Source organism: Coloeus monedula, assembly GCF_965178545.1.
Source record: "Coloeus monedula genome assembly, chromosome: 3".
Taxonomy (NCBI): domain Eukaryota; kingdom Metazoa; phylum Chordata; class Aves; order Passeriformes; family Corvidae; genus Coloeus; species Coloeus monedula.
The window spans coordinates 111,975,388-111,987,045 of NC_138783.1; the positions used below are offsets into that span (position 1 = coordinate 111,975,388).

General features: G+C 46.1%; 1 long non-coding RNA gene across 1 annotated transcript; it reads left to right on the forward strand.

Moving 5' to 3' along the window:
• The first annotated feature begins 652 nt into the window (after positions 1–652).
• On the forward strand, positions 653–11,378 carry LOC309571014. The gene is made up of 3 exons (XR_014226277.1): positions 653–834; positions 1,434–1,673; positions 7,011–11,378. It is a non-coding gene; the product is annotated as an uncharacterized lncRNA (long non-coding RNA).
• The last annotated feature ends 280 nt before the right edge of the window (positions 11,379–11,658 follow it).

An 11,658-nucleotide genomic window follows, 5' to 3' on the forward strand; every position in this document is an offset into this window, starting at 1 on the left:
TGGCAGGGTGATGGCTTTGGAGCCTGATCCCCCTCCTCTGCAGAGGCAGTGCAGAGGCTGGCAGCAGTGCTGCACGTCTTTCTCCTCCTCCCTCTCAGCCTCCCAGCACAACACTCCCAGCACCACCTCCTGCACCAGGGGAAGCCCTTTGTCACACCAGGATCCACTGTCAAGCAGCTGCCGTGACCTGGGCGATGCTGAACAAGGTCTGTTCCTGCATCCTTCAGGGTTGAAGGATCCTCCTTGGTCCTTTGCCTCCTCATCCACCCCAGTGTTGTTCCTCAGATAGGCATGCCAACAAGGGTGGACACACATTTCCCACCCCTTTCCCAAGTGCAGAGTTTGACAGCACAGGGAATCTGTCTCTGGGCCCCCTGACACTGCAGCAAAAACACTTCGGCCATGTGGCACTCACTCCACTGCTTTGAATTTATTTTAATGGTTCTGACAGGCCAACTTCATACCAGCAGCTTCTTCTGCCAGATCAGATATTGTTTACCCATCCTACTTTAACTTTATGCCATGTTCAATATCTCCTCTCCACACCAAGCTCGCTTGATGCCAGATCAGGTATCGTCCGTCCTCCCCTGGCCAGCGCAGAGCATAAAGCTGGCATGTGTTCCCTGTCGTGCACTCTGGCTAATTCAGCAGAAATGTGAGCACATGCCTGCCCCTGATGCGGGGCTGTTCTTCCCGCTGAGTGCTCTGGTGGTGCCTGGACCTGGCATTCACGGCCGGGGGGAGCAGACCCAGCACGCTCCGGCAGCTGCCAGCAGCACCAGGCACACGGTGCAAGCCCAGCCAGAGCAGCCGGAGCACCTGGTGGCTGTAAAGGTGATGCTGGGACACTGGCAAGCCATGCCAGGGCTTGTAAACATGCTGGTGCATAAAGGGAAGGGGGAAGGGGCAAGGGGGGGGGGGGGGGGGGGGGCAGGAACAGGAGGGGAAAAGTTGTGCTTTTAATACCTCAGGTTAAAAGGACAGTGAGGTAAGATGAGGTTTACCTCAGTTTAAATTTCAGATGCTAGCCCCCTTTAAAAATAAATAAATAAATAAATAAATAAAAGCAGGTTAGTGTGGTTTTTTTCTGCCGGAGCTAACTCAAGTTAGTCAAGTCACACTAAAAAAAAAAAAAAATCATCTTTTCTTTATTTATGTGTTCTGATCAGGGAGTGTAAACATACCTGAAATGGGGCTCCTTTTTATGCAAGGAAATGTTTCAGAGGAATCCACGGAACCAGGACTTTTTTGCATGCAATGTAGAGAAGGAAACGTATTGTCTGAGAGCAAAGTGACTCTGAATGTGGCCACGGAGATAAAATGGGGATTCAGCTCCTGCATGCAAGAGTAGCATTTCTCAAAGACACCCTTCTTCTGTTTCATTTTCTTTATGTTTATTTTAAGTGAAGCTCTTTTCTATCTCCTTTTTTTAGGTTTTAATCTTTGTATAGAACACACTCTGTGACCCTGACAGAGGGAAAGCAGCAGAGTCCTACCTCCTCTATGAATGTGTTTAGAAACAGTAACAGATCAAAGTCAGCGCCGTGTGAGCCACGACTGAGTTACTCCTCTTGCCACGCGTTCCCGGTTTTGACAGACTGGATCATTTGGTGTGTTGATGTATCAGGATTTCATACACTATGAATATTCACGGCGCATATTAAATTAACCAGGTGAGAAAATACAGGTTTGTTTTGCATGTTAACTCTGTGTTAACGCTGCCCCTAAGTGGTTAAGTTGGTTTATTGCAAGTTAATTAGCCCTTATCTCGGGCAGTTATTTATTTATTTATTTGCGGAAGAATGTCGTGGTTTTTTCCTCTACCAGCTTCGTGCCTAGACCTTGCCTCTCTATCTAGTCTGTGTTTGCATCCTACTATGTGTGGGTTTCACAAAACTGCAACATTCACAGTCAACTCAGCTTAAAAGACACATGTAGAGGAAAACACGGATGCCTACTACACATTTATTACTCAATCCAAGCAAGGCTGTGATCCTGTTAGCAGGCTCCTCTCCCTCTGCTCGCTTTAATTAGCATTTCAAGGGATGCTTGGTAGTGCAAGCTGGTGAAGTTATGATGGGCTGCCTTTTGCATCTTTCCTCCTTCATCAGTGTGCCACTTCACGAACATTTCATCACCCAGGCAAGCCTTTTCTCAACCTTGATATATTCTCAAGCCTTGATATTCACCCTCGTGTTCACATCCTTCTGCATGGATCCATGCAATGCGCCAGGATCACACCTTCTCCTCTCGGGGCAGCTGGTTGCTGTTGGAGAGGTGTGTGGGTGTGGGCACACTGAGCAGAGCAGCTCAAGCTTACGGTGAGACCTTGAGCTTCCCTTCTTCACGGTGTGTTCTCCTCCACCTGCCCCACGGGGAGAAGCAGGAGAGGAAGGAGGGCAGCTGCTTGCAGCTTGGTGGTTCTGAAGGGCCTCACACCAACAGAGGAGACTTGACTAAACCTTCAACAACTGATGTGCTGGGCTCTGAGGGGTCTTTTAAAATCTTCCTCCTTGCTTTAGCTGCTTCCAGACTGTGGTTGGGGATCTTGGCTCTGCTCCCCAGTTTGGTTTTCAGTTACCAGACTGCCTCCCAGAGAAGTGGGGTGACCATCGTGACACCTTCAAAGCAGATTTTCATTTCTGAAGTCCTTCAGTTCCTTTTGGGATGGTGTGGAGGAAGAGTGCACCCTGATGCTGACCCTGCCTCATCCTCCTCAGGGGTTGGGGTCCAGCCAGGCAGGGTTAAGCCAGCAGCAGACAGAGTGCTTTGCACACTGGGCTTGCACCTGCAGAGACCTGGAGGTAATTCACAGTGCAGTCTCTAGCTGAGGAAAGCAAACCTGGTCAATCTTGCAGTAGCAGATGCCTGCACGCCTGCACTGCACCAGTCAGCAGAGCTATCCATCCCTGCTCAGCCTGTGTTGGCAGCACAGGGAGAGGAAAGTGAGGAAGAGCAGGGGCAGTGCAGCACAGGATACCTGGATATATCGGCAGAATCTCTCTCTTGATTATCAGCCTCTTCTTTCCATAAGCTCTAAAATAAGAACATTAGAAAAAACCTGAAGAACAGTGAATCTTCAGAAAGGTCTCCAGTCTTTGGCAGAGAGCACAGGCTGCTTTTCCATCATGCCAGCAGTGCCCTTCACCTTGAATGAGCGACATTTGTCTCCTTTCCCCTTCGCTCTGGAGAGTGCAGCCCGGAGTCCGGGGAGGTGCCTCAGGCTGCCTGGAGCTCGGAGCAGCCAAAAGCCGCCTGCCTGCAGCACATCCCAGTGCCGGGGCTCGGAGGGAGATGCCTGGCCTTGCGAAGTAGGGGCTGGGGAGCGCGATGGGGGTGAGCAGGCATCCGTCCTTTTCCCGATGCCCTGCTCCGGCCGCGGAGCGCTGCCTACATCCCGGCCTTGCGCAGCGCGGTTGGACGCGGAGTTAAGGAGTCCAGGCACCGGGATACGAAAGGAGCCGTGACGGTGCGAGGAGAGCTCGCTCTTCCCAGAGGGCCTTTGGGAAGGCAGTGACAAGGGCACGTTTATAGGGTCCGTCTGCTTCCTAAAAACCTGCCGCCACATCTCCTTGTGCTGTGCTCTCGGTCGGAGCTGAGAAGGTCTGCATGAAAATTCAGGACTACCTTAAATACCCCTAACTAAGCCTTCTTAAAACTCCTATTAAAATACGAACACCGCAGTCAAGACGGCAGGCTGGAGGTCTGCCCAGTGGCCAAATAAATCGAAATATTCCAGATATCCTGTTTGCAAGCGCCCATTAAAGCCTGACAACTGGCTAATACCAAAGGCAGCATGGATCTGAAAGATAGAAAAAACGTGACCCTTCCTGCAAAGCAGCAAGGGTTTATTTTTTGCTCTTTCAAAGCAAGGCTTCACTGCTTTAATGCCGTCCTTTTCCCAGGGGCTGTAGAAGAGGGTTGCTGGTGGCACAGGGAGAGGCTCAGGGCAGCTGGGTTGTAAGGGCTGTGCAGTCACAGCTCCTCACACCCCCAGCCACCAACCAGCCTCTGCCAGGGACCTCCCTGCCCAGGACCGTGGCTCAAAGCCTGGTGCCGGGGTTCAGGCCAGCATGAAAAACAGCCCTTTATCAGCATTTGCTGCCTTGATGACGTCCATGGGCACATTCTGTGCTCTTTATCTATTTTCTGAAATAAATTAATAAATAAAAGACAGAGAGGCTGGAAATAAGGACAGAGAAAATGAACAGATTTTGATCTAGTAAGCAATTTAAATCTGGGCTGGCAAGCTGCGTTCGTTCATTCATTAATTCTGCCATGTGCTCAGAAAACCCCAGCAGGACTCTCTTCCAGCGCAAGAACTTCCGACTGTGAAATAAACCCCGCGTAACCAGATTAGCTATGAGGTATGTATCAGCCAGGTCTTAGGCATTAATTCAAGCATACTTTCCCTGCACTGTATATTGCCAGAGCCTGATTTCTGGATCAGGTGTTGCTCACTGGAGGGCATAAACTCTCTGAAGTTTCCTGTCTTCCACCTCCCCCTGTATTGCTGTTCCTTGCTTAATAAATAAAAAAATATTATGATATGTGCTGTCAGTGACTCTTGATTCAGCAGCTAATAGCAACATTATCAATACCTTGTCTTTCAGTGTCACATAACTCAAAAGTGGCTGAATGGTTTTGTTCTGGCATTACAAAAATTAATCACTCTGGGTTTAGCCCAAGCAGAGAAAATCTCACCTTAAAACTTCAGCATTTGTAGATTCAGAATATATTTAGCGTGCAGAAAGTGATGGGTAAGATAGAAATCTCTGTATAAGCTTAGTGCAGTCTTCCACCTTGCAGGCCTGTGCTGTACTGAATCACGAGGTGATTACTGTCTCTATGAGTGACTTCAATTATAGTATTATCATGTTATTTATCATTTGATAAATGAAGTGGGACAGCAGCCTGTTTGCGTCAGGTGCTGTACAAACATTCAGATGTGCTCAGACAAGATCTTGAGGACTATCCATAAAGTCAGTGGGACATGAGCAGGAATCTTCAGACAAGGACCCCCTCCCACGAGCTGCCATAAGAAATGCTGTGGTCTGGCTTGCCAGCAAACCCCTGGTTCTCTCTACATGCTCCTGTGGCCTGAACATAGATCAGCCAATGTAAAGTCGATGCTAAGTCTGTTTGTACAGACTTCTTTAGAACTGGAGAGTGAGCAGGCTTGGGTTGCTTGGGATTTTTTTAAAAAAGACAAGATCTTCAGCTCATCTGGGTCTCAAACATTTTTATTATTATAACCATCTAAAGTATGGTTTAGGACATAGTTAAAATTCATGTATTGTGTCCACTACAGTTTCAATACTTTATTCCAATTTCAACACTTTATTTGCTGTGGGGAAATCTAATACATGATAATGGAAAAGTTTCAGTCATGAAGAGAGCTGCAGTGATCCTGTGGGTACCAAGTCATTCCTTCTCTCCTCACAGAGACAAATGCTAAAACAAAACTTGGCCACTGAGTTCTCCACTCTATGGAGAAGATTGGGCTGCCAGCACCTTTGGCATACCAGCTCTGAAGATTAAAGTCTTTGACTTCCTATTTACATCAGTCTGGCACCTTCCCAATATATCAGCTCAATTCCTTTTTTTTCAGGGAATGCCTTTGTACACAGCATGTATGTGTTCCTGCTATCACTCTGAAGCGTGGAAAAGCCACCGGCCCAACTAATTCCCAAACTTTCACTGAACTGAAATTTAGAAACACAAAGAATTCCTTCAGTGTGGCCTGCAAATCTCACTTTTTGAATTTGATCTTTCCATACAAAGTTCTCACCATGACAGTTTTTCTCGGGTGACATTTATCCGTTCAAGAGCCTCGTCACAGAGAACAGGGATGAAAACATGCACAAGCTACTTTTTTCTTTTCTCTCATCTGTCCCAGTCAGAGAAGAAGGTTCACAGGTTGGAGAACTTAGCTTCATCAGAGTCTTCCAATGCTATCTATCAAGTTTTAGTCCAAATAATACCTGTGAAAATGTTTAATTTGTTAGCAATGAAAATGCTTAGCTGACATTGATTTTGGAGCTACATGTTGCTGAATATAAGCTGGTGCTTTTGCTCCTGAGCCATCGGATGAAATGCAAGAGCATGCTCAGATGCTGGCTGAGATGAGAGTCTCCAAGGTGCATGTGTTAACACTGCAGGGAAGAAAGCAGCCTCATCCCACAGACTTTAAAGAATACACACGGCTTTTTAGTTCTTAGACAACTGTGAGCATCATCTTTTCCTATACTAATATATTCTGTTTTCTGTTTTCACAAGACTTCAAGGGACAGTGAAATTGCTTCAAAGCAATTTCATCATGTGAAAAAACAATTAACAGCATTTCCAGGAGAGGGACATTCTAGGTATTCATCACGGATTCTGCAGTCACAAACAGTCCACAGGCACTTTTCCCTCTGACAACAGCATTTAGTATTATATATTGTATAATATCCTGCAATTCTAACTTAAATTTATAAATCTTTATGAATTCCATGGGCAAGGGACACACAGGGGCTTTTTGTTCTGGAATATATATGCATTTGGTAGATAAAAGACAAAGAGCCTTCTAACATCAGACTAGATACCTCTGCCTGTGCTGAAGTTGTCATACTTCAAGATTTCTTTTTCTGAAGTTTGATAGGATGAGTTTCTTCATATTCTCCTTCTAGAGGTTGGACATGCTGCAAACCGTTCTCCCTGACATTTTTAAACCCTTTCCGCTTTCGCCACAGCTGTTGCGAAGCTGACAAAGAGGGGAGAAGGAACTAAACCCCTCCATTTCCTACTTTATCTCCTCTCCTGAGCCCTGCCCAGTGCAGTGCAGGAGCTGCCATTTGCATCATTCTCAACTCTCAGGTCCCTGCACCGGTGGTGCTCCTTGTACAAGCAGGTGTTTTTTGAAATGGTAGCACATGTCCCTCTCAGAGCTTCTACTTTCAAATACACAGTGTTCTTGCTCTGGAAATATGACCAAATGCTTTCTTTCTTCCCTTACTCTTCTCTTTCAGATCTATCCAGGAGCTGTAAGTTCACTTCATCAAGGGATCCAGGTGCTCTGTAGAGGTGGCTGATATCTCGCTCTGTTCATTGCGCCAGCTGCAAGCTCCTACACAGTGATTTTTCCCTGACACACAGGTCAAAGTTCACTGACTTCAGTAGTCAGAATGGTGCATAGAAGAGCAGAATATGACTTTGTTCTTCTTGACAGTCGTAAACAGGCTTCTTGCTTCTTCTGCTGCAAGGCTCCAAGGCTTCTGCTGCTGCAAGGGTAATGTGCCTCATGCAGTCCACATCCACCACTTCAGCTCTGCAGTCCTCTGGACTTCAATCCTCAGATGCAAACACAGCAATGAAGGTCCAGGTTACAACTTTCTTTATGACTTCTGCTCACAATATGGCTTAAAATGTGGGGACCATTAAGTGTCATTTTCTGTACTCAGGCTGATTTCTTGAGGTCCCCACCAACAGCAGAGACTTCAAGTGCAATGGCTCAGAGCTCTGGCAGAACATGACACAAACCCAAACTCTCGTTTCAGCTCATACCTGAGGACCAGATTAACTCAAATCTGTGTCTCAACACTGCTAACACATCCCTTGGACCACAGCCCTCATCCACAGCCCCAGGCTCAAGAAGAGCTCCGTGTGTCATTTCCTTGAAGGGTAGATCGGAACAAAGTGTTTACGGTGCAACCCCACACTACAAATTTTACTGTGATTGTGCAACAGCAGGAAACACCACAGAGCCAGTAGAGTATTTCGAAACACATTGTAAGTGACAGAATAAACACAGGGGGTTTTTTTACTGGATCAGAATGAAGGAAGATGGGTGTTTCAGTTGCTTACACAGACCGAAACCACAAAGATATGCACCAAAACTGTTAGCTTTATCCTTAAGGCTTTACAACATTTCAAGTTCTGAAGAGCTCCAGAGAATCCACATAGATCTCATCACCTGGTATATGGGTTTGCTTGTGAAAACTTCACTTTGGAGCCAAGAGAGATAGCCAGACATGTCCTGCATCCTAGGCTAATTGTATGAGGCTATTATTTATTCCATTCAGTAAGTGTGCATCTGGTAGTGATGATTGCAAAGCCTATAAGAAGGCTGATACTTCCTAGCAAGTGACATTTTTATGGTTAATAGAAACTGTAACAGAAACCACTTGGAGGGGGATATGTACAGGCTTGATTTTCAATTTAACAGTAAATCACTCCAGATTAGAATTAGATATCATGACAAAATCCTTCATCCTGTAAATTTCCAGAATGCAAGTAGCAGTGGCTCAGGGAAAAACTGTGATAAAACTAGAAGAAAAGTTTCTCATTTGGTTTTGACATCCAGTGTGCATGAGATCATGTCTTCTCTGTCAGTGATGCTGCATTACAAATGTGCCTGCTCTTTCATTTCTGGCTATTGTATTAATAATAGGAAGTGGTCCTTCTTGTAGGCCATGACTCCTTGGGCAAGAGGCAGTGCAAAGATGGAAAAGGAAAATGGGCATCATGCCAGAGAAATCACGGGCAGCCTGCAGTGCTGCAAGAGTCTGAGTCATCCCAAGACCCTGAAAATACAAACAACTCACCAGCACCTAGTGGTGCTCATACCATCAGTCTGCTGAGGTGACAACACAAGGGCTAATGCCATAGGCGAGGATGTCTCTACCCAAAAATTCTTATTCCTGGTTTGGAGCAACTGCAAACATCTGTAGTGTTTGTGCCATTGATCTGCTGCCAAATGCCATAGGAGCCCCAAAGTAGTTTTGTGGTGACTGCAATGGTCAAAGGACATAGGTAAGACAAAGTCTTTGTGTAGAGATAATGTCTTTTTAAAGACCAGTTTATTATTGGTGGGAAAATTAGACCAGTTTCTTCTGCACACAGAAGTTCTTCAGGACTTCAAAAGCCACTTCTTGAAATGCCTCCATGTAAAAAACAATCAGCACAAATGACCATTATCCTCATGACTGTTAAAGCTCAGATTTTCCCTTCCAGCAAGGAATTGAGTCTGGGGCAGTTTTGTACCATCCACCCTTCAGAAGAACCCATTGTCCCCCAGCAAGTGCTGAGGTGCTTCCAGAGAGCCAGAGCGGCTCTGTCTCTGAGCCATGGGTGCCCATTCTTCCTCTGTTACACAGGTGCTCCTGGTGACATTGCCCTCCTGCCTGGCTGGCTGTAAGATCTTATTCCTTTTGGGCTTCCCCCTTGCATGACATGGAGATAAGGCTTTCTTTCTGCCCAGCACTGTCTTTCTCGTGGAGCTGGAAAAGCCACAGCACCATGGGACAGCATGTTTGGGATGGAGCATACCCATGAAGCAAGGTTATACACCAACTTGCAAGGGTCCAAGTACCACCCTCCCATGGAGGAGGCACATCCCCTGGGTGCTCTCTTTCAACTGGGCTCTTCTTCCAGCAACCAGAACAAATAACCATTTCAACAGGAGTGACAATGTACAGTACATCCCCCTGCAGCCCTTGCCAAAGCACCAGTCACACGCTGTTTACCACAAGCCGGAGAATTCACTAAATCTGGCCTATTTTGAGTCAAACAGGGCAGTTCCAGCCCTTAGGAGGACAGCCCTGCCAGCTGCCCTCCCTCTTGCACAATAGGGAGAGGAAGGGGACATCCATCTCGGGAGCGCAGGCTGAGAGCAGCCGCGGCAGCGTGTGCAAGGAGACAGGTGGCTGGTGGAGAACCACAATGGAAAGGCAATTGCACGGCACCTCTTACATAGTACAGGCACGTGGAAAAGGCTGCAAGCAGCCTGAGCCAATTAATTTCCATATTCCCTTTCAGCCAGATCTCGAAACGAAGCGTGTTGCATTCAGCACCAGGACACTCCAGAGGGGAAGAGGGGAAGAAAATAAAAAGGAAAAAAAATGATTCAGCAATCAGCGAATTCAGAGAAAGGGCAGGAGGAACGGGCCTGAAGAGATGAATCAGCATTGGCTTCAGGTGATGGAGGGAAGGAGGCATTTCTGCTCTGCTGATTTGTGCAGCCTGATTGAAGTCAGCCCAGCACTGGCACTGCATCAGAACGGAAACTGCCTGATAGGCTGCGAACGCTGTGAGGGGAAAAATCCAGCAGTCATGCAGACAACATCTTTATTAAGTACATTTTGTGACCTCCCAGCTGATTAGACTTTTTTTTTACGGACTTATAGTATAGTAGATCTTGTAGATGCTGGGGGAGCTGGTGGCGGGACTGTGGTGTGGGGATTTTTATATGTATGGTGACAGGGTGTGGGGTAGTGAATTTTAAGCAGGACTGCATGAAATTCAATTGCTTAATCTTAAATTACAAGCCACTGGCTGCCAAAGCAATTTTTTGAGATGGAAATTCTTCTGATTCACAGATTCCCTTGCCTCTTTTAAGGAACAAATGAGTAAACAAACTATGAAAATGTTGTTTGCTTTTTCAGAATTTGCTAGTGGAGAAATATTAAAATTTTTGCTTGTCGCATTTGTCAGGGCCTCTTTTCCCCTGTGTAGCAAGTAGCTAGGAGAATATGATTCATTATGAAAATATTTGGTTTCCAACACTCCTCTATTGTATAGCCAAGAGATGAGCCTATTGGTTAAAGTGTCCTGTGGATGTTAATTAAGGTATACCAGAGATTTCAAAACCTATTCCAGTCCCCTTGAAAGCCCTAGGGGAAGCAGTGGGCCAAAAATATTTGTAGAGGATATATCCAATGCTTTGGTAATATGGTAAGAGTCCTTAGTCAGCCAGGTAAAGCCTCCTGGGATTACCCAAGGATTACTCACAGTGTAATTGTTGCAGACTCAGTCTCTTCTGTGCCCACTCTCTGGGCAATCAAGTTGTTGTAGGAAGAACACTCTTCAAAGAACATAAATAGCCAGGCATAAGTGCTGGAGTGGGTGCTAAGAGGTTCTGAAAACCCAGCCCTGGGTCTCATGCCAGCACAAAATGAGCAGAGGTTTTTCGGAAGAGTCACCTGCTCCTCTCTGGGATTTGTGCATCTGGGAGCAGCACATTTTCCTGCTTCACTTCATGGGGCTGTGATGAGGCCACCCAATGCGCCAAAGACTGCAGGGGTCTCAGGTGCCCTGCTAGGGGGGCTGCATAAGTGCCACTGGACCAGGCAACTCTTCATGTCAGTAAGTGCAGAGGAGAAGAGAGAAGGTGTTACCTATTAGCACACTCATTCCCTCACATTAAGTCACCAACAGTGTTCTGAGGAATAAACCTCATGAACTGAGCCATTACAGGAGATTTTTGTTCATTTGTTTATTTTCTAGGCACATCAGACCTGCCTGAAAGAGTCATACACAGTTATTATAGTTAAAATTATTCTCCCAAAGAAATAATTACCAAGCAGGTAATCTTCTCTTAATAAATAATACGTACATGATCACACGCTTCCCTAATTTTTTTTTCCCCCAGAAAAAAAAAGAAAACCCAGAAAAAAAAGTCTGTAAAACAAAAGTGGTTTTCCTGTTCCCTCCTCCCCCTTATTTTGTGAATCAGGACATCCATGCATTATTGAGGCCTGCTCAAAATGGAGCTGCCTTTAAAGCAGTACCTCTGTATTGAGGATTATGTGTGGATTATTGCTGAGAGATCATTCAGAAACGGAGCTAAGCATTTATCCAGAAATCATTTTTAATACTAGTTGCCCCTTATTTTGGCTA